Source organism: Lactuca virosa, chromosome 5 (assembly GCF_052849685.1).
Source record: "Lactuca virosa cultivar CGN04683 chromosome 5, Lactuca_virosa_CGN04683_v6, whole genome shotgun sequence".
In the NCBI taxonomy this organism is placed as follows: Eukaryota; Viridiplantae; Streptophyta; class Magnoliopsida; order Asterales; family Asteraceae; genus Lactuca; species Lactuca virosa.
In genome coordinates this window covers 410,536,000-410,559,949 of record NC_136430.1, presented here as the reverse complement: position 1 = coordinate 410,559,949, position 23,950 = coordinate 410,536,000, and the positions used below count along the sequence as shown (strand labels likewise).

The 23,950-nt window shown below is 40.6% G+C and overlaps 1 pseudogene; it reads left to right on the top strand.

Annotated features, from left to right (window-relative positions):
* The first annotated feature begins 840 nt into the window (after positions 1 to 840).
* LOC145113975 (NAD(P)H-quinone oxidoreductase subunit 2 A, chloroplastic pseudogene) overlaps positions 841 to 23,950 on the top strand; it is a 25,433-nt pseudogene continuing 2,323 nt past the window's right edge.

Below are 23,950 nucleotides of genomic sequence, written 5' to 3'. Positions count from 1 at the left end.
ATGATGCGTTAAGAACTAAGATATATCTTGTTCAATATCACCTAACTCATGACCACTATAGAGGACTTATCATCACTTCCTCTTTAAACTTTATGGCAGAAAGATGCCACCACGTAAATCCAATAGGCGTTTCAACAACGCACCACCAACTCCACCACCTCCACAGTTTGACTCTGCTGTTTTCCAAGCAGCAGTAACAGCCGCCTTGGCAGCCACCATGATGCAAATCAACACAAGTGGTGGTAGTGGGGCGGGTAGTGGTGCCAACAATTCTAACCAAGGAGAAAGACACGGACACCCAAGGGAGTGTTCCTATAAATACTTCACGAATGCCAAACCAAAGTCTTTTGATGGCACCGGAGGTGTCATTACTTTAACACGCTGGTTCGAGAAGACAAAATCGGTGTTTGAAATCTGTGCGTGCCCTGAAGCTAGCAAGGTCAAATTTGCAGCATGCACATTCATGGATAGAGCTCTCTCTTGGTGGAACGGTTATGTCAAATCATTGACTCTCCCAGTAGCCAACGCCATGAGCTGGGAAGACTTAAAATTCTGATGCTAGCAGAATACTGCCCGAGGGGCGAAGTGCAAAAGCTAGAGTAATAACTCTGGGGTCTGACGATGAAGGACTCCGACATTGCAGCTTACACTGCCAGATTTAGTGACCTGGCTATACTGTGTCCCGGGATGGTCACACCGGAAAGTAAAAAGGTAGAGCGATACATCTGGGGACTATCTCCCTAGATTCAAGGGAATGTGGTATCAGCTAACCCGTCAACTTTTGATAGTGCCAAGCGTCTGGCACAAACACTCGTGGATCATGGAGTCCACTAAGGCTTCATGACAGTTATTCCCGAGCAACCCAAAGAAGGTGGCAACAAAAAGAAGTTTTGGAATAAAAGGAAGGGAAAATCGTCACAAGAGCCCGCAAAGAAGCAACAAATTGTGGCAGTTCACGCTGCTATTGTTCCTGCTACTCCAACACCCCCAACTCGATTTGTTGGAACCCTTCCAATGTGTAACAAGTACAACTTCCATCACACCAGAGTTTGTCGGGAAATGCACTGTAAAAAATGCAATAGGAAGGGGGACACTGCCCGTTTCTGTAAAGCACCGGCACAACCAATCACCGAAGTCCCCAACGTTGGAGTAAGCCAGGCTTGTTACGGGTGTGGTGAAACAGGACACTTCAAGAGAGATTGTCCAAAAGCAAGGAATGCTGGTGATGTGGTAAAAGTATTGGCAATAGGTCACGAAGAATGAATAGCAGATCCTACCGTGGTTACCGATACGTTTCTCCTCAACAATTCATATGGATGCATTCTTTTCGATAGTGGTGCAGAGAAAAGTTTTGTGAGCCATAAATTTAAACACCTACTTAAACATAATTCCCAATCACTAAAAGACACATTCACTATAGAAACGACAAACGGAAATACGGAGAGCACTAACGGCATATACATAGGATGTACCCTCACTCTAAACAACTATTCCTTCCAAATCGACCTTATGCCGGTCTCAATAAAAAGCTTCGACGTTATCATCGACATGGATTGGTTAAGTCCTCACCGTGCTGATGTTTTATGTTACGAAAAATTCATTCGTCTTAATCTGCCAAGTAGCGAAACCCTCGTCATTTATGGCGACAAACCCCATACGAACCTTCAACTCATTTCCTGCGTCAAGGCTAAAAAATATCTTCGCAAAGAATATTGCGCCTTCTTAGCTCACGTGGTAGATATGAAACAAGAGGTAAAAGACATCAAGGATATCCACGAAGTTTGTAACTTCCCCGACATATTCCCCGAAGATCTCCCAGGAGTCCCTCCTGAACGCCAAGTCGAGTTCAGAATCGACTTGATTCCGGGAGCTATCCCCGTAGCCAAATCCCCATACCGTTTAGCACCGGAAAAAACGCAGGAACTATCCAATCAACTAAACGAACTGCTAAGTAAAGGATTCATAAGACCGAGCTTCTCGCCTTGGGGAGCACCGGTCTTGTTCGTGAAGAAGAAGGATGGATCGTTCCCTATGTGCATAGTGTAACAAATCATTATTTCAAACCTATGTAATAATGTAGGTCAATTTGTAGTTCTTTTTAAAAAAATAAAGAGAAATTTTAGCATACTGTGTATATTTACATAATTGACCCTCAAAAATAAATTATTAAACAATCTCGATTGGGATGAACCAAGTGGTAGAGATTGTAACAAGGTTTCCAAAAACATAAAGAACACTAAAATCCGAGTTATAACGAAGAAGTTATGACCAACCGAAGATCCGCGACAAAACCGGCAAAACACTGTTCAGTGTAAAAACTGAATTTTCAATAAAAGGCCTTTTAGCCATAACAATCTAAATGAAAGTTGTAGTTTATGTTAAACCGAGAACTTTCATAAAAAGAACGGCAAAATCTGACTTCGTATGAGGAAGTTACGATTTTTCTAAGTTTTAGTATAGCAGTGTACAACTAAAAACTCGAAATAAAGATCGAGTGATTTTTAACCGACACAACTAAACGAGAATTGAATGTCTCGTCAATAGTAGTACAACGGTAAAAAGACAGACAAAAACGGACGTCGGATGAAGAAGTTATGAATTTTTAACGGATTTCCTGTCCCGGTCTGTTAAAAATAATAATATTAAAAATAATGTCAAAATTAGCTGACAAAGTCTAAACGAAAGTTGTAGAGTATAATTTTACCTACGCGTGCATATAAAGAACGTCGAAAACGGAGCTCGTATGCGAAAGTTATGATTTTCGCAAGTTTTTGGCACAAAAATCAAGAAATGTTGAAAACCGGGCAACTTCGCATGGCTGACCTTCGGCCACGTCACCTCGCATGCGAGGCCTCCACCTGTCACCTTCTGATTGGACCGAAGTCCTCCGTGTCGCATTCTGATTGGAACGCAGCCGAGGTCCAGTAGGCAGCCGACACCTTCGCAGGAGACACCCCTCAGACACCCCTTAGACCCTCGTTGCACCTCCTCATTGGACCGAGGTTCGGTCCACTCTGAAGCAAACATGTCCGATGCCTCACCCCGTGTCCCCTTTGCATGTCCGACACGTACTGATGACTAACCACCTTCGGTCCGAGACTTCGGCCCTATATAAGGGTGCGAGGTCTTCCGAGAAATTCACACTTTTCACCCCAAATTTCACACACTTTCATATTTTTCACTTCCACAAACTTATATACAACCCCTAATGCCCCGGTATCAAGTCTAGAACCCTAAGCAAGCCTCGAAGCCCCGAGATTCCCGAGAAGTTAACCTCTCTCCAGTCGAAACTCTGCCCGATTAAAGCCGTTTTATCGTCAAATAAACTCCTTTCCGGGAAACGAAACGCTGTCCAAATCACCACCTATCAAGTGAGTTCATACCCCCGTATTTTCATAATTTCTACTGTTTTAAGGTGGGGGAATACAAGTCTAACACAAGAACTTTGTGTTATAAAATCATGATTTGAAATCATGATAAAACGACATTAAATCATCAAAAATACTCAAAACATCAAACTCTTTTATAAACTTATATTTTTCCCCAAAATTCATACTTGTATATATATATATATATATATATATATATATATATATATATATATATATATATATATATATATAAGATTTAAAAGACTTAGGACTGATAACTCATTCTGGGTCATTTTCCTTGTTTGGATATGGGCTTATAGTACCGGTTATTTGTCCGAGTGTCGTTTAAATTTTACTTATATATAGAATTGTGTATGTATATAAATATAAAAGTTATTTCATCAATTCAAATACCTTGGTAACATGTTGAGCAAGGGGTTACATGCAAAAATAGTTAAATACCGATTCAAAAAGTACATATAAATTATAATAGGTGTAATTTATGTTACATAGAACAATAATTCATGGTTCAAGTATACTAGGATACACCGTTTTACAAGAAACAAAGGTTTTGATTCAAAACAAATCAAGGGTTTACACTTGTCAAATACATGTTCGGAATACTAATTCAAGAACATACTGTCAATCTTTTATTTCAGAATGAGTGGGTTTTCATGACTAATATACATGTAACGTTTATATGCTTTTTATGAGTCATTCAATTCAGGTTGTTTAATTCATTTAGACAACCAAGGTAAAGTCCTGACATTATAACCAGAATCTCCAGCCAGGGGATCGAAACAAGTTGTGTGTAGATCTATATCGGGATTGACAACCCCGCACTCAGGTTGCTAGCTACAGTCAGGCATACACGCCAATGAGTGGCAATTGTTATCAACAGTTTAAACGCCCACAAAGCGTTTGTTTCAGGCCATCATGTCTTAGTATGGTTATAATAACTCATTGAAAAGATATTAACAATACGTTAGTGTATAAACAACTAAATGAAAGTACACCTTCAAAGTACCAGTTTACAGAATACAAACTACAATGGTTCAATATAGTTTTCAATAACAGCTGGTGAAGCCAGGCACACTCTCAGTTACAAGTTTTACAAATACAGAACATTGGTTTACAAATAGAACGGTTTTATGGGAATAAAACTACTTTTCATATACAACAGAAAATATAGGATTTTCTGGAACAGTTTACATATGCAAGATACAAAGACACCCTTTTACACATAAACACTTATGCACTCACTCAACTTTATGTTGATACTCCCTTTTCAAATTACTTGTATTCTCAGGGAAATAATACACAGGTACTCCCCGAGATTTTTGAGAAGATGGAGCTATTTTGAGTCATATCTTCTTTTGTATAACTATTTTGGTTTCAATATACAATGATTGAACACATGTAAATACTTATACTTTTTAAATACAATGGTTGTTTGTACTTAGATTACTATGATGCATGTGTTATGATACTACAAATGAAGTCCTCCACCCCCGGACGTTTCCGCCATCTGGTTTGGGGGTATGACAGATTGCTATCAGAGCATTGTTTATAGTGAACTCAGTATATCAATCCATAAAAGATATACAAACTATAAATACATCGGGGCTAAGAGCTCTGACTACAAATATAATTTTAAAGATTTAAGTATTTTTACAAGAAGTATACTAACACTCATACCTACAAGTACAGTATCACAGTCATAAGAACTTAAAAGTATTTGGATGTTGAACACTATAGTCAAACCTGGGCAGTTATGTTATCATATCTGGAATTAATATAGCCTGATCAACTATATTAATTTGAGATATGACCAACATGTGTTTGGGAGTGATAGTGGTGTTGCGACATGTCTAAAACTTACCATACATATTCAGAAGAACTATAGAACAGAACACAAAGATTAAAATACTACGAAGAGTATTTTACTAACCTTACTTCTAATACAGAACCTATGGCTGAACACAATTTACCTGGGGACCCCTACAATCCACAAAATGCAGGCTGGATCTCAGACTCAGATGAAGAACCCTATGAAGGCAGCGAATCAAGTGGTACAGATACAGAGCCACAAGTCTACAACCATGGGGAGCATCCCCTGAGACAAGATGAAGCCGAACCCATACCTGAGTGGGGCCAATACATAAACCATTGGAGTCGGCAAGACGGTCAACGCCCTCCCTACGGAATGGGACGAGGTTTCTATAACGTATCTAGAGGAGGAACAGCCGATAGAGCTCTTCCAGTTATAGTAAACCGAATAGCCCGGCAAGCCGATCAATCAAGGATGTCGATCAATCGAATCCTAGAAGTGAATACGGTTGTGCAGGCTAACACTGCAGATATCCTTCGTCTTGATGAAATGCAGGATGACACCCAACACCATACAGAAGCCCTTCAGAGGCAAGTCTTTGCTGCTCAATCAGAGATAAGAGAATTGAGAGAGCATCAAGCTGCCCAAGAAAGGCGTTGGAAGACGCAGGATGAAGCAGGACCCAACAATCGTCGTAGCAACCGCCGCAAGTAGTGTTTACACTACTTCTACTTTCTAGTTTGAGATACTGAGTGTATATACTACTTTTCACGATATGTATAAAACCGGGTATCAATAAAACAATAAGCACTTTACTTCAACAAGAGTTATTACAATTCTCATAAACATCCTATTCCAAAGTTTTGGATCACAGAAATTATCCAGTGTTATTTTCCATGCTTTCAATACGACGGCGAAAATTTTATTTTCGGTAGGTCAGTTTGATGTCGACACTTTCTCAGTATTGTGGTATATTATAGACCTACTTTAAGGTCAAGTTTTTCGGACCTTATGTACTTAATATACTAATACAATCGACATGTACATTCATACTCTTTGAAAAATAACCATTCAATTTCATATTATCCTGTTGCAAGTTGTACTTGCAGTGGATTCTTATTTCCAATTCTTTACAAGATTCATGTTGAATTAAGTGTCTAGTTTAGAGATATCAAAATTCATATTCATTCTTGATATCTCACTATCTTTTTATCTATTAACTTTTATAGAAAAGATGCCTCATCGTAGAAATCCAAGACATAGCAATGTCAATGAAGCACCGACGCCACCTCCACCACCACCTCCTCAATTCGACGCTGCTATGTTTTGAAGCAGCGGTCACGGCGGCTGTAGCGGCTGCCATGTCTCATATCAATACTCCTGATGCTAGTGGGTCGGGAGTTGGTGCACATCCTTCTAACCATGGCGAGAGTCATGGGCATTCGCGAGAGTGCACTTATAAAGACTTCTCGAACGCCAAACCCAGGACCTTTAATGGAACTCGAGGAGTAATGGTTTTAAGGCAATGGATTGAGAAGACAGAAGAAATTTTCGAAATTTGCTCCTGTCCGGAGGGTAGCAAAGTTAAATTTGCTGCCTGTACTTTTTCAGATAGGGCCCTAACGTGGTGGAATGGCCACATTAAGTCACTTACTCTGGTAGTGGCTAACTCTATCAGCTGGGAGAGCCTAAAAGCCATGTTAATGCGGGAATACTGTCCGCGAGGGGAATTACAGAAACTGGAGCAAGAACTCTGGGGTCTTACAATTGTTGGTTCTGACATATCAACCTATACCAGTAGGTTTTGTGATCTGGCAATTCTTTGTCCGGATATGGTTCCTATGGAGAGCAAAAAGATTGAGAGATATATTTGGGGTATGTCGCCCCAAATTCAGTCAAGTGTTTTAGCTTCGAAGCCTGTTACTTTTGACAGTGCCAAAGAGCTGGCACGATCTCTTATTGACCACGGAGCCCGTCAAAACTCTGTGGTTACTGCTCCAGAACAACCCAAGGAGAACAACAACAACAGCAAGAAGAAGGGTTGGAACAAGAGGAATGACAAATCTCCTCTGGAACCTGCAAAGAAGCAACAAGTAGTGGCAGTCCATGCTACTACTGTACCTGCTACCATACCTGCTACTGTACCTGCTGCTGCCCCTAATAACCTTACACCAACTAAGCCCTATGCTGGTAACCTCCCTAAATGCAACAAGTGCAATTTTCACCACAATGGAAATTGCCAAGAAATGCAGTGTCGTAACTGCAACAGGAAAGGGCATACTGCCCGATTTTGTAGAATACCACCTCAACCATTTAACCAAGTACCTTCCGCTGAAGTAGGCCGAGCATGCTACCAATGCAGTGATGTGGGGCATTTCAAGAAAGACTGTCCAAAAGCTGGAAATGCCGGTGGAGTTGGGAGGATTCTAGCACTGGGTCATGAAGAAGCAGTGGCAGACCCTGCAGTGGTCATGGGTACGTTCCTTCTCAACAATACTTATGCATGCATTCTATTTGATTGTGGTGCAGAGAGGAGCTTCATGAGCCATAATTTTAAACATCTACTAAATCAAAACTCCCAACCATTAAATGAAACGTTCACAGTAGAAATGGCTAACAGAAAATCCAAATCCACTAACGATATATACATAGGATGTACCCTTACCTTGAATGACTTGTCTTTCCCAATAGACCTTATGCCGGTCTCTATCAAAAGTTTTGACATCATAATAGGTATGGATTGGTTGTTCCCCAACCATGCCGACATCCTATGTTATGAAAGAGCTATTCGTTTGAACTTGCCAACTAATGAAACTCTTATTATCTATGGCGACAAACCTGGAACGAACCTTCGGATCATTTCTTGCATCAAGGCACAGAAGTACCTTCGCAAAGAGTACTGTGCTTTCTTAGCGCACGTGGTAGACAAAAAGCAAGAAGCGAAAGATATCGCGAGCATTCCTGAGGTCTGCAACTTTCCCGATATTTTTCCCGATGATCTTCCAGGAGTACCTCCCGAACGACAAGTCGAATTCCGAATCGACTTAATTCCTGGAGCTACCCCTGTAGCCAAATCCCCCTATCGTCTTGCACCTTCTGAAATGCAAGAATTATCCAGCCAGCTTAACGAACTCCTTAGCAAAGGTTTCATAAGACCAAGCTTCTCACCTTGGGGAGCACCGGTTTTGTTCGTAAAGAAGAAGGATGGATCATTCCGCATGTGCATAGACTACCACGAGCTGAATAAACTTACCATCAAGAACCGATACCCTCTACTTCGCATTGACGATCTGTTCGACCAACTTCAAGGTGAGAACTACTTCTCGAAAATAGACTTAAGATCCGGGTGTCATCAGTTACGGATTTTGGAGGAAGACGTTCCCAAGACCGCGTTTAGAACTCGTTATGGTCATTACGAGTTTATAGTGATGCCATTTGGATTGACGAATGCACCTGCTGTGTTCATGGACCTAATGAACAGAGTGTGTCGTCCATTCCTGGAAAAATTCATCATAGTCTTCATTGACGACATCCTTATCTACTTAAGAAGCAAAGAGGAACATGGCCAACATCTTCGTCAAGTATTACAAACCCTTAGGACAGAAAAACTCTATGCGAAGTTTTCAAAGTGCGAGTTTTGGATTAGGAAAGTTGAATTCCTAGGTCACGTGGTCAGTTCAGAAGGAATACACGTGGACCCTTCCAAAATCAATGCAATTGAAAACTGGCCAGCACCCAAAACACCTACATAAATCCGACAATTCTTAGGTCTTGCTGGCTACTATCGCAGATTCATCCAAATTTTCTCCCGAATCGCTAAACCGCTTACTACTCTGACGCAAAAGGGTGTAACTTTTAGTTGGGGGAGAGAAGCAAGAGACAACATTCCAAACGCTCAAACAAGCCTTGTGCAGTGCACCGATCTTGTCTCTACCCGAAGGGACAAAGGACTTTGTAGTGTACTGTCATGCTTCAAATCAAGGGCTTGGGTATGTACTTATGCAAAGAGGAAAGGTTATCTCCTACACCTCAAGACAACTTAAGACGCATGAAGTCAACTATACAACACACGACCTTGAGCTGGGAGCGGTGGTGTTTGCTCTGAAGATCTGGAGACATTACCTATATAGCACGAAATGCACAATATTCACGGACCATAAAAGTCTCCAGCATATCTTCGATCAAAAAGAGTTGAACATGAGACAACGACGATGGGTGGAGCTACTGAACGACTACGAATGTGAAATTCTTTATCACCCTGGTAAAGCAAACGTAGTAGCTGATGCCATTGGCAGAAAAGAATACTCGGGACGCCGGGTCAAGTCGTTGACCATGACAATCCGTTCACATCTGTCCACACAGATCAAAGAAGCTCAACTTGAAGCCTTGAAACCCGAAAACGTGGCAGGTGAAACTCTGAGAGGAATGGATAAGAACTTCGAAGTCGGGGATGATGGAGTCTATTAGTTCATGAACCAGATTTGGACGCCAAAGTTCGGTGGTTACAGAGACGTGATTATGAATGAAGCACACAAAACCCGATACTCCATTCATCCAAGTTCAGACAAGATGTATCTGGACCTTAAGAAACTATATTGGTGGCCTAATATGAAGGCCGAAATCACTACTTTTGTGGGCAAGTGCCTTACTTGTGCCAAAGTCAAAGTAGAGTACCAAAAACCTTCATGTTTATTACAACAACCTGAAATCCCTGAATGGAAGTGGGAGCGGATTACAATGGATTTCATAACCAAATTACCCAAGACTTTGGGTGGTTATGATACTATTTGGGTAATCGTCGACAGATTAACCAAATCCACACACTTCTTGCCAATAAAAGAAGCCGACAAGATGGAGAAGCTAACCAGAACTTACCTCAGGGATATTGTTAGACTGCATGGTGTACCAATATCTATTATTTCGGACCGAGATAGTAGATTCACCTCTTGTTTCTGGCAGTCTTTACAAAACTCTCTGGGAACCAGGCTGGACATGAGTACAACCTACCATCCACAAACCGACGGACAAAGTGCGAGGACGATTCAAACATTAGAAGACATGTTGCAAGCTTGCGTGATAGACTTTGGAAAGGCATGGGATATTCATTTACCCCTTGTTGAATTCTCTTATAACAATAGTTATCACACTAGCATAAAGGCTGCTCCATTCGAAGCCCTCTATGGCCGCAAGCCCTCTATGACACGCAGCTAGCTAGAGGTCAAACTCCTGACCGTGCTCTCACTGGTCCGAAAATTATTCGAGAAACCACCGAGAAAATCGTACAAATTTGGGAGCGACTTAAAGCTTCCAGAGACAGACAGAAAAGCTACGCTGACAAAATGAGAAAACCCTTGGAATTCCAGGTTGGTGACAAATTGAATCCAAGGTACATAGGACCATTCGAGATTCTTGCCAGAATCGGTCCTGTAGCTTACAAACTTCGACTAGCCCAAGAACTAAGTAACATTCATCCTACCTTCCATGTTTCGAACTTGAAAAAGTGTCTATCCGAAGAGACTCTTGTGATCCCACTCGAGGAAATCGAGTTAAACGAGAGCCTCAATCTTGTGGAAGAACCCGTAGAGATTCTAGACAGGGAAGTTAAGAAAACCAAACAAAGCCGTATCCCGATAGTGAAGGTTCGCTAGAATGCAAAACGGGGACCTGAATTCACTTGGGAACGGGAGGATCAAATGCAACAGAAATATCCACATCCTTTTCCCTAGTCTATCTATAATGCTAATTTCGGGACAAAATTCTCTCTAACGGGAGGATAATGTAACAAACCGTTATTTCAAACCTATGTAATAATGTAGGTCAATTTGTAGTTCTTTTTAAAACAATAAAGAGAAATTTTAGCATACTGTGTATATTTACATAATTGACCCTCAAAAATAAATTATTAAACAATCTCGATTGGGATGAACCAAGTGGTAGAGATTGTAACAAGGTTTCCAAAAACATAAAGAACACTAAAATCCTAGTTATAACGAAGAAGTTATGACCAACCGAAGATCCGCGACAAAACCAGCAAAACACTGTTCGGTGTAAAAACTGAATTTTCAAAAAAAGGCCTTTTAGCCATAACAATCTAAATGAAAGTTGTAGTTTATGTTAAACCGAGAACTTTCGTAAAAAGAACGGCAAAATCTGACTTCGTATGACGAAGTTATGATTTTTCTAAGTTTCAGTATAGCAGTGTACAACTAAAAACTCGAAATAAAGATCGAGTGATTTTTAGCCGACACAACCTAAACGAGAATTGAAGGTCTCGTTAATATTAGTACAACGGTAAAAAGACAGACAAAAACGGACGTCGGATAAAGACGTTATGAATTTTTAACGGATTTCCTGTCCCGGTCTGTTAAAAATAATAATATTAAAAATAAAGTCAAAGTTAGCCGACGAAGTCTAAATGAAATTCGTAGAGTATAATTTTACCTACGCATGCATATAAAGAAAGTCGAAAACGGAGCTCGTATGCGAAAGTTATGATTTTCGCAAGTTTTTGGCAAAAAAATCAAGAAATGTTGAAAACCGGGCAATTTCGCATAGCTGACCTTCGGCCACGTCACCTCGCATGCGAGGCCTCCACCTGTCACCTTCTGATTGGACCGAAGTCCTCCGTGTCACATTCTGATTGGACCGCAGCCGAGGTCCAGTAGGCAGCCGACACCTTCGCAGGAGACACCCCTTAGACCCTCGTGGCACCTCCTCATTGGACCGAGGTTCGGTCCACTCCGAAGCCAACATGTCCGATGCCTCGACCCGTGTCCCCTTTGCATGTACGACACGTGCTGATGACTAACCACCTTCGGTCCGAGACTTCGGCCCTATATAAGGGTGCGAGGTCTTCCGAGAAATTCACACTTTTCACCCCAAATTTCACACACTTTCATATTTTTCACTTCCACAAACTTATATACAACCCCTAAAGCCCCGATATCAAGTCTAAAACCCTAAGCAAGCCTCAAAGCCCCGAGATTCCAGAGAAGTTAACCTCTCTCCAGTCGAAACTCTGCCCGATTAAAGCCGGTTTTCGTCAAATAAACTCCTTTCCGGGAAACGAAACGCTGTCCAAATCACCACCTATCAAGTGAGTTCATACCCCCCGTATTTTCATAATTTCTACTGTTTTAAAGGGGGGGGGGGAATACAAGTCTAACACAAGAACTTTGTGTTATAAAATGATGATTTGAAATCATGATAAAACGACATTAAATCATCAAAAATACGCAAAACATCAAACTCTTTTATAAACTTATATTTTTCCCCAAAATTCATATTTGTATATATATATATATATATATATATATATATATATATATATATATATATATATATATATATATATATATATAAATAAGATTTAAAATGCTTAGGACTGATAACTCATTCTGGGTCATTTTCCTTGTTTGGATGTGGGCTTATAGTACCGGTTATTTGTCCGAGTGTCGTTTAAATTTTACTTATATATAGAATTGTGTATGTATATAAATATAAAAGTTATTTCATCAATTCAAATACCTTTGTAACATGTTGACCAAGGGGTTACATGCAAAAATAGTTAAATACCGATTCAGAAAGTACATATAAATTATAATAGGTATAATTTATGATACATAGAACAATAATTCATGGTTCAAGTATACTAGGATACACCGTTTTACAAGAAACAAGGGTTTTGATTCAAAACAAATAAAGGGTTTACACTTGTCAAATACATGTTCGGATTACTTATTCAAGAACACACTGTCAATCATTTATTTCAGAATGATTGGGTTTTCATGACTAATATACATGAAACGTTTATATGCATTTTATGAGTCATTCACTTCAGGTTGTTTAATTCATTTAGACAACCAACGTAAAGTCCTAACATTATAACCAGAATCTCCAGCCAGGGGATCGAAGCAAGTTGTGTGTAGATCTATATCGGGATTGACAACTCCGCACTCAGGCTGCTAGCTACAGTCAGTTATACACGCCAATGAGTGGCAATTGTTATCAACAGTTTAAACGCCCACAAAGCGTTTGTTTCAGGCCATTCTGTCTTAGTATGGTTATAATAACTCATTAAAAAGATATTAACAATACGTTAGTATATAAACAACTAAACGAAAGTACACCTTCAAAGTACCAGTTTACAGAATATAAACTACAATGGTTCAGTATAGTTTTCAATAACAACTGGTGAAGCCAGGCACACTCTCAGTTACAAGTTTTACAAATACATAACATTGGTTTACAAATAGAACGGTTTTATAGGAATAAAACTACTTTTCATATACAACAGAAAATATAGGATTTTCTGGAACAGTTTACATATGCAAGATACAGAGACACCCTTTTAAACATAAACACTTATGCACTCACTCAACTTTATGTTGATACTCCCTTTTCAAATTACTTGTATTCTCAGGGAAATAATACACAAGTACTCCCCGAGATTTTTGAGAAGATGGAGCTATTTTGAGTCATATCTTCTTTTGTATAACTATTTTGGTTTCAATATACAATGATTGAACACATGTAAATACTTATACTTTTTAAATATAATGGTTGTTTGTACTTTGATTACTATGATGCATGTGTTGTGATACTACAAATGAAGTCCTCCACCCCCAGACGTTTCCGCCGTCTGGTTTGGGGGTGTGACACATAGACTACCGGGAACTAAATAAACTCACTATAAAAAAACGATACCCTTTTCCTCGAATCGATGATCTCTTCGATCAACTGCAAGGAGCAAGTTTCTTATCAAAGATCGACCTAAGATCAGGATACCATCAGCTACGAGTCCAGGAGGAAGATATTCCTAAGACCACATTCAGAACTTGCTATGGTCACTATGAATTCGTAGTAATGCCCTTCGGTTTAGCAAATGCACCCGCATTGTTCATGGACGTGATGAAATGGGTGTGAAGACCTTACTTAGACAAATTCGTAATAGTTTTCATCGACGACATACTAGTCTACTCCTGAAGTAAAGAAGAACACAGCCAACATTTGCGACAAGTCTTGGAAACATTAACGGCAGAGAAGTTGTATGCGAAGTTCTCGAAGTGCGAATTCTGGATTCGAAAAGTGGATTTCCTAGGTCACGTGGTCAGCGAGGAAGGAATATGCGTAGATCCTTCCAAAATCAACGTAATCGAAAACTGGACGACTCCAAGAACCCAAACAAAGATTCATCAATTTCTAGGCCTCGCTGGCTACTACAAAAGGTTCATTCAAAACTTCTCTAAGATCGCAAAGCCAGTCACCACCTTGACTCAGAAGGGTGTAACCTTCAACTGGGAAGAGAAACAAGAAACTGCTTTCCAAACACTAAAGTGATCCCTATGCAGCGCCCCCGATCTTGTCCCTCCCAGAAGGGACGGAAGATTTTGTAGTTTACTGTGATGCGTCCAAGAAAGGGCTAGGCTGCGTTCTTATGCAACGGGGAAAGGTCATGTCCTCTGCTTCGAGACAGCTTAAGAACCACGAGGTCAATAATACCACACACGACCTCGAACTGGGAGTAGTAGTTTTATGTGTTTTATGCTTAATTACTAGGAGTTAATTAATTAAGAATAAAAATAAGCGTCAAAATTAAATTTTAGATAAAATCGATATCTATTAAGAAAGTTGTAGTGGTCGTGACAAGGATTATGGATATATAAAGAATGCCGAAATCCGAGTTATAACGAAGAAGTTATGACCTGTCGAAGTTTCACAACAAAACCGGCTCGGTGCTGAATGTCGTAAAAAGTGAGTTTTTGATAAACTACTTTTTAGCCTTAGTGATCTAAACGAAACTTGTAGTGTTCGTTAAACCGAGAAGTTCGATAAAAAGAACGCCCGAATCTGACTTCGTATGAGGAAGTTATGATTTTTCGAAGTTTCAGCTTAGCAGTAGACAGCTAAAAACTCGAATTTTAGATCGAGTGATTTTTAGCCGACACAACCTAAACAAGAATCGAAGGTCTCGTCATTAGTAGCACAACGGTAAAAAGTATGATGAAAACGGACGTCGGATGAAGAAGTTATGAATTTTTAACGGATTTCCTGTCCCGGTCTGTTAAAAATAATAATATAAAAATTAAATTCAAAATTAGCCGACAAAGTCTAAACGGAAGTTGTAGAGCGTAATTTTACCTACGCGTGCATATAAAGAACGTCAAAAACGGAGCTCGTATGCGAAAGTTATGGATTTTAAAAGTTTTTGCACAAAAACCGAGAAAATTCGCATAGTCACGATTTGCCACGTCATCCTCGCATGAACAGTACCCGCGGTCCACTAAGAATCCGACGCGTGCCCTTGGTGCGTGTCCGAACCCTCGCCTGCATGCCACGATCCCCCCTACTTCGGACTAGACCTCGGTCCAATCAGGAGAGGACAGCGAGACCTTCGCACGTGCAGCCACCTGCGCACCCTCGCCTGCGGACCCCACCACCAGAACCGACTTCGGACCGAGGCTTCGGTCCAATCACAAGAAGCCAGCAGCCACTTCGCACGTGCAACCCTCGTGCGAGCCATCACCTACGAGCTTCGGATCTGCGATGCGTGGCTTCTTCTCAGCGGTTGGATCAGGAGGCTCGCCCCTATAAATAGAAGGGTGGGAGACCTCCCGGGGGTATTTTGAAAACTTGTCATTTTTAGCCCCTTTCTCCATATTTCTTTCATATTATCATCCCCCGAAGCCCCGGTATCAATTATAAGCCCCGGAATACGCCACGAAGTGCCTGTGAAGCCCGGAAAATTTATCTTTTCGGTTTCGAAGCCCGACTTTTGCAGAGCCCGGTTTCTCAATAAAACTCCCGGTTTTATTAGAAACGAACGTTTTAGGAAACGAATTGCTGCCCGATTGTCATCAAATCATGTGAGTGTGTAGTTACTTTCAATTTACACATAGATATGAAGTATTTACCTTAAAATACGTGTTATGTGTAAATATGTTAATTGTTTATTTGAGGTGACTGTTGAATTGATGTTTTATACAAGTTTTAAACTGTATATGTATTTTATCTACAAATATGTTGCGTAAAACATGGGTAGACAAAATAGTCGGTGGGTGTTAAAAATGATGAGAGGCCTCGGTATCGGTGTTGTTGTTGGTGTTATCGTTGTAGTCGTCTAGCGGAGTATAGATGACGATCACGGACCTTTCTAGACAGTCCAGTGGTACACTAGCAAGTTCGCAACTTGTAGGTGTTGATGAACTAAATGTTCATTGGTGTACTCCAATCCCCCTCATGGTTGCCTTTAGGACATGTATGGCTGAGGAGTCCCCTTAGCAGTAGTGTCCAACCTGATGATATTCCTTAGGTTAAGTCCCTTGTGTTAGGTGTTTAGGGACGTAAAGTGAGGACAACGGGAATGGGTAATCAGGGTTATTGTTGATTGGTGAACTTAATATGTTATTATTATTGTGGGTTGAAAACCCTATATGCTCACCAGGCTCCCAAGCCTGACCCACTCAGTTTTTTTATGATTACAGGTAGTGGACCCCGAGCATAGTCAGAGGACGATGAGAGATTTTTTGATTATAGGCCAGTAGTTGTAAATAACTGTTGAAAAGGCTTATAATGTCTTGTTTATGCTTTTGATCTGTATCGGAACATGACATCCCGAGGTTTTGATATATATATGGGAAATATATACCTTCTTAAAGAAGGGTTTTGATAAACATTATCATGTTTTATATTGGGGACCTATTCCGCAATATCTTTTGAAAAGATTTCTTTGATTTTATTTTAAAAAGCATAAATTAAATCGGTCTTTTCTGGCCGAGAAATTAGGGGATGTCACAGTTGGTATCAGAGCATTAGTTTAAGCAAACTAAGAAATTGTAGAATTTCTAGACTTGAACTTAGAATGCTAAGTGGTGATTGTGAGGTGAGTGTCTACCATATTTTAGACATGAGCACTAGTTTATTTTAGGAAAGGTGCCTAAAATGCCTTTATGTGCTAAATGCTATATGTTGCCATATATGCCATTATTTGTTCGGATCTATGGTCTGTTGCCGACCGGATCTGGAAACCTTATGTGTGTAGGATTCTAAGCGTATGATTACGAGATTAGAACTAACATGTAAACGTTTCAGAGTGATAAGGGAATTGATATGTCTAACAAGGATAAAGACCTAAATTCGCCTTATTCAGTATATAGATTGTAATGGCAAGAAATCGAAGTGGAACGGGAAATGCAAACAGAAACCAACAACCTCAACCTCAAGTGGTGGAACAGGTGCCTATAGTAGGAGTTGCACCCGAACCCATCACCATGGCTGTAGTACGAGATGTGATTCAGACCATGATGGCTGAACAGAGGGAGGAGTTGAGGCAAATGTTGCTGAACAACAGGGATGAACCTTCAGTTCCTGTTGAACAACGTGAACTAAATGACGATCGATCTGAAGAAGGGAACAACAACAGATCGGTTGGTCATAGTGAACCGCTTGTGGTTGGGAGGAATAACCACGAGGGTAGAGTGGAGAGAAATGGGTGCAAGTATAAGGACTTTATGACTTGCAAGCCATCGACCTTCCCTGGAAAAGAAGATCCTGTCGGAGTTATGGACTGGATCTCGGAAATTGAGTTGGCTTTCATGACTTGTGATTGCCAAGGCAAGTTACAAACTACCGTTGCAGTACGTCAGTTCAGGGGTAGTGCTGCTCGTTGGTGGAACACATTGGGGAAAACCCTAAGCCCTAATGAGCCATTGCAAATGACTTGGGCGGAGTTCTTGGTACACTTTAAGCGCAAGTTCTGCTCGGCCCAAAACGTACTTGAGTTAGAAAACCAGTTTCTAACATTGAAGAAGGAGAGTATGACCGTTGACGAGTATACGAATAACTTCACAGACAAAATGGAGTTTGCTTTGCGTATTGTCCCAGATGAGCTGGCGAAAATTGACAGGTACGCAAAGGGACTTACATGGGAGTATGCGGTGCCAGTACGTCAGACACTTACTTTGGAGGCAGCTATATGGGCTGCCAAGTCTGTTGAAGATATGATCAAGGGGAGAGCCGCCAGCAGGGTTGAAGTTGGCGAAAAGAGAAAGTTTGAAGGAACGTCAGGTTCCAACAAAAAGAACAAATTCTCGAAGTTTGGTTCGAGAAAATTCGGAGGAGGAGCCGAAGCCAAGTGGTGTGACAGGTGCAAGAAGAAACATGCTGGGAAGTGCAGGGTGGGAGTCACTTGTTACAAGTGTGGAAAGCCAGGGCATTATGCCAATGAATGCACCTTCACTAATAACGTCTGTCATGGGTGCCATGAAGAAGGGCATATTTTGAGGGATTGCCCGAAGAAGAAAGACGCAGCAAAACCCAATCTTCCACCAAAGCCGAAGGCGAGAGCCTTTCAGATGACACTCGAAGCTGCGAAAGAAGAAGCCGATGTCGCTTCAGGTACCTTTCTCGTAAACGAATTGCCTGCCCAAATTTTGTTTGATTCTGGAGCCAATTACTCCTTTATATCGCATGAATTTGGTAGAAAACTAGCTTTGCCTGTTGATAGACTAGTTAATGCTTTATTAGTAGAAATTGCTAGTGGCAAGTTTGTACCTGTTAGCCATCGTATGAAAAACATCATCATTGACTTGGATGGGAATAAGTTCCACGAGGAATTATTGCCTATCGAGTTAAATGGTTTCGACATAGTTTTAGGAATGGATTGGCTTAGCGCCAATGATGCCGAAATAATGTGTAGGAAGAAGATAGTTAAAGTAAACCCGCCAGGGAAAGAGTCGTTTATGGTGTATGGAGACAAACGCAGAGTAAATTCTGGAATCATTTCCTTAATGAAAGCCAGAAAGTGTTTGGCCAAGGGATGTACATCATATCTAGCATTCGTGATCGATGCTCAGAAGGAAAAGAAGGAGGTGCAGAATATTCCAGTGGTGTGTGATTATCCGGAAGTCTTTCCCGAAGATCTTCCCGGATTGCCCCCTGATCGACAAGTGGAATTCCGTATCGACTTGTTACCAGGAACGACGCCGATAGCCAAAGTACCATATCGATTAGCACCAACCGAAATGAAAGAACTTATGACACAACTTTAGGAGTTATTGGACAAAGGTTTCATTCGACCTAGTTCATCACCCTGGGGAGCCCCTATATTATTTGTAAAGAAGAAAGACCGGAGCATGAGAATGTGCATCGATTACAGAGAGCTGAATAAAGCGACGATAAAGAACAAAAGGTGTTTTGATCTAACCATAGACTTTCATACGCGTGTAATGATCTATTCACAATCTTTCACGTAAAAATCACAAAGACGGTCTAGCATAACATGACACCAAGTGTCCTACACTGTACATACATATCAAGGAATTATCATAGTCAACTAAGATGCTCGTTCTCTAATAGTACCTCTTTCCTACCATACAAAGAATAAAGAATCTCACACGTGGTATAGTAAGAAGACTCACCTGAATTGCAAAACTAGAGAAGCACAACAACACTCTCACTCCTTGCACTGGTCAATCCCGTAAACTGACAATCACCCAAATAAAGATCAATCCTTAATCGAAAAACCAATCCTTCAAGTTTTACCTGCGGTCAAACTACTCAAAAGTCAACGGGAAATGGTTAAAAAATGTCAACGATCACTACACCGTGGTAAGATTTTTCCCACGTTGTGGCCAAGTCAAGACAAAATAGTCACGATGCAAAGCACCACCATGTTGTGGGCTTTCCTTGGTCACGTTGTGGTTTCTAGCAGAATGCTCTTTTTTTTCATTAAGAGCTTAATCCTTACGTATCAAAGCCCAAAACTTTAGGTCTTGTCCTTTTCATTGAGTTAATGGATAAATTTTCCAACTTTACCTATGAAGACATTACCACAAAGCAAGATCTACAATACTAAGTCCATTAAGCCCTCACAATGAACAAAACTTATACATGGTTCAAAGGTAACCATGAGCTAACAACTTTTCCATCAGATTAAGCCTAGAAATGGTCACCAAGAAATTCTAAGGTTCTAGAGTTGCTCAAAATTCCAAGAACATCCCTTCAAATGATTAAAAGGGCCTTAATACATGAAAATGATAAACAAGAATGATAAAGGTGGAATCTTTATATCTTCCAAAGCTTCAAAAGATGTAGGAAATGAACGATCTAAAGTAGATACCACCTTTCAACCAACAAGCATGCCACCTTCACTCAAGATGAATTTAAAGGATTCAAAATTAAAGATCATCACACAAACATCAAGAACACTCAAATAGGGATAGGGTTTCAAGTTAGGAGGATGGAGGATGAAGAGGATGCCCTAATCCATGAGATAGTGCCTTTAAATATGGAAGAAACCCTAAAAATGTTGGGCTTGGGCTGCAATAGATGCCACACCGTGGCCACCACCTCGCCACGCCATGGCGACAAGCCAACTATGCTATTCACTTAAATGTTCTGCCTACGCCGTGGTAATTAACCAACCCTGTTGTGGTGAAAGGATTTTCTCCAAAACCTTATTCTTGACATCCTTAGGTATTTGATAGTCGAAACATGAGAATGGGTGTTACAACTCTCCCTACTTAAATTAGATTTCATCCTCAAAATCTGTGCTTACCCATTACTCCTTAAACACCCTGTGAATCCCTTAGGGATTCTTCTGAGCCTACTCCTTTCTGCACTAGTTGACACATCCCCCATTTACCATGGTTTGCATATAGACATTAAAGGTATCCACAAGTAGGCGTATGATTCCTTCCTAAGTGAAGAAGTCTAATCGAATTTCATCCCTTGCAACACTGAAATGACACTCAAACTAGACGACGGTCTATCGTCACAAATACTGATTCAATCCTTAGCGAGAAACACACGACCCTACAAAGAAACGAATGCCAACATAGCTATAAACATGAAGAGAAACTAATTTCTTATTCATAGGTCGAAGTCTTCTAGACCGTGCTTAACTTATAGACAAATGAAGCCATACCATACACCAACCATGATGTCCAAAACTTACAGATTCGGTTCAACACCTTCACGGCCTCGCATCTTCCTACTGATAGGATGAATAATAGAATCTATAGTGAACCGCCATTACCGACAACCTAGCATACAGACCACGGGTGAAACCCCAAACAAATAACCAAAAATACATAGAACAAAATACTCTACATGCCCACTCAGCTCTAATAACCCTCTCGTCTAATCATAGAAATATCTAAGAAAAATGATAACGGGTCTGTTTCAACCCATGTGAATGCTATGATCCAACCATATCTTACAATCACTTCCTGCCTATTAATATAGTGCTAAGTATAAGAAATTCTATACGTACGCCCACCCATTGCAATATGTACCCCCTCATGTGAGTGTAATAGTGCTTGTGTACCCCCCATGATGTGACGATTTATGTCAGTAAGGGGGTACATATAGTAGCACCCTTTAAGTATTTGAGAACTCGCACCCAGAGAAATTACTTCATGGATTCAATCAAGAATAATTTTGAGATGATAATATCTTTTATTCTTAAAACGGAGAGACATTCGGTTATTTGCATACGAGTTGGTTGTGTATTAGTCTTACGATAATGCTATCTATAACTGGTGGTTATAACGAGTAAATATATGAATGATTTAATGAGTAGACAAAAACTATGTAGTCAAAGTTTATTTGTCCTTTCGCCTCTACAGGAAAAACAATATTATGAGCCCCTTGGTGATATGCCGATGATATTCATATGTTAGGCCTAGAATGGACTAAATTGAAGTGGTCAATTAGTAGTTGATTTGATCATCATAAATCGGAAATCAAGAAACGTAATGTTGAATTGTTAGGTTAATTCATTGTCAATGACTCAGTTCACTATGATATCTTGTATAAATAAAGGAATAATTGATCACTTATCTAAGGGATGGCTTTTTACTAGATTAGAGTTCGACAGTTGCTATGGAAGCCACGCTGAAGCATCCCAAAAATACCGTCCAAAAATTTCATTTTAAATCATTAAATAAAACCATAGTTATCAAATCATTTCATCAAAGCATAGTCAAAATATCTCAAAACATTATTATCAAAGAATCAAAACATCAGAGTAAACATCCCAGGCTAAAACATATTGGTGTGTGTAATGCAGTCATCCCGAGCTCTTCTCTTCGCAACTGGAAATACCTGGAACCAAAACTGAAAACCGTAAGCACGAAGCTTAGTCAGTTCCCCAACCTACCACATACCATACACATAATCACATATACTGGGCCCCCGCCCCTACATCGGGCCTTGCCCGGCATCAGGCCCCGACTGGCATCGAGCCCCGCTCGGTATACATATTTGTTTCTTCTAGGCCCCGCCTGTCTCTGGGCCTCGCCCGCTATACACATACAAACTATATCATATATTCATACCAACACATAAAGACTCATACAAATTACTATATGCTCCAGTCCTAAGGCCTCGCCTATCTTGGGCCCCGCCCATGCTCTGCTAATGATGAGATATGGAACCCCGTCCATACTCAGATCATGATGAGATACAAGACCTCGCCCACACTCACCTCCCTACCTGGAACATACTAGTATCACAAAGACAACAAGTATAAATAAAATGCTTACATTCATCAGGTACCACCTAGTACTAAGGCCTCGTCTGTAATGGGCCCCGCCCCTACTCTGCTAATGATGAGATATGTAACCCCGTCCACACTCAGCTAGTGATGAGATACGAGCCCCCGCCCACATTCACCTCCCTACCAGGCTCATACAAGTATCACACAGATAACAGGTATAGTAGACATGCCCATAGACATCGGGTACCACCTGACATCGAACCGTAGTCGGAACATACAATCATACATACATACATATACGGGCTGGCATTGGTGCCTTAGACCCATTCACACAAAGGGAAACTCACCTCGCACTGCTGAACCACACGAATAATCCTCTGGCTGCTAGCTGGCAGGTCCCCGAACTACTGATCTCTCGACTCCCCGAGCTATTATTACCAAAATAACACTTAGTCCAAAGCCAATAATCCTCCTTAGGGTAAAATGACCATTTTACCCCTTATCTAATTTGGTCCAAACCTAAGGCCCAAAACCATAATATGAAAGGCCCAATACTAGGTAGACTTCCCAAGCCCATTAGTGGCCTACTAATGGCCCAATTTGCTAAATTGGGCCCAAACCCTCTAATGGGCCTTACCCTAAAGCCCAAACATAATCTTAGCCCAGATTATCTGACTTCTGATGGCCCACTAAGGCCCAAAGAAACAAATTCCAATGTATGGCCCAATCTGAGACCCAAAACACGCAAAGCCCACAAATGTTGAGTATGCGGGGCGTACTCCTTTTTAAGCTAAGCGTACACCTGTATGACTTGTACGTTGCACATACATGCATGCAAGCCCAACGTACTGCTCTATTTATTCACTTTTCCCATTAAGCACGCAATACTCTATTCCAATGGCTATAAGCACAGATCCAAGTCCTCTTTAACGTCTTAATCCATAAAGCCACTGACTTTGTGACTTTACATGACCCAAATAAGCCCAAACTCCAAAAATAGTATTCTACTTCCATGAAAGTGATCTTAACTCATGCATGAACCCCTTAAGACATTCAAGATGACAATTTTCTGCCTTAGGGACTCATTTAGCATTGAGAGTGGCAACTCTAAGCCTAGGAATCAGATTTAAACCATAAAGCTCCATCCTTGGGACCAAAAAGACCCAAAAACTCAAAATGATAGATCTAATCATTAAAGAGGCAAGTTTAAGACTTTATACATCAATATGGTCTGAAATGAAACAACAA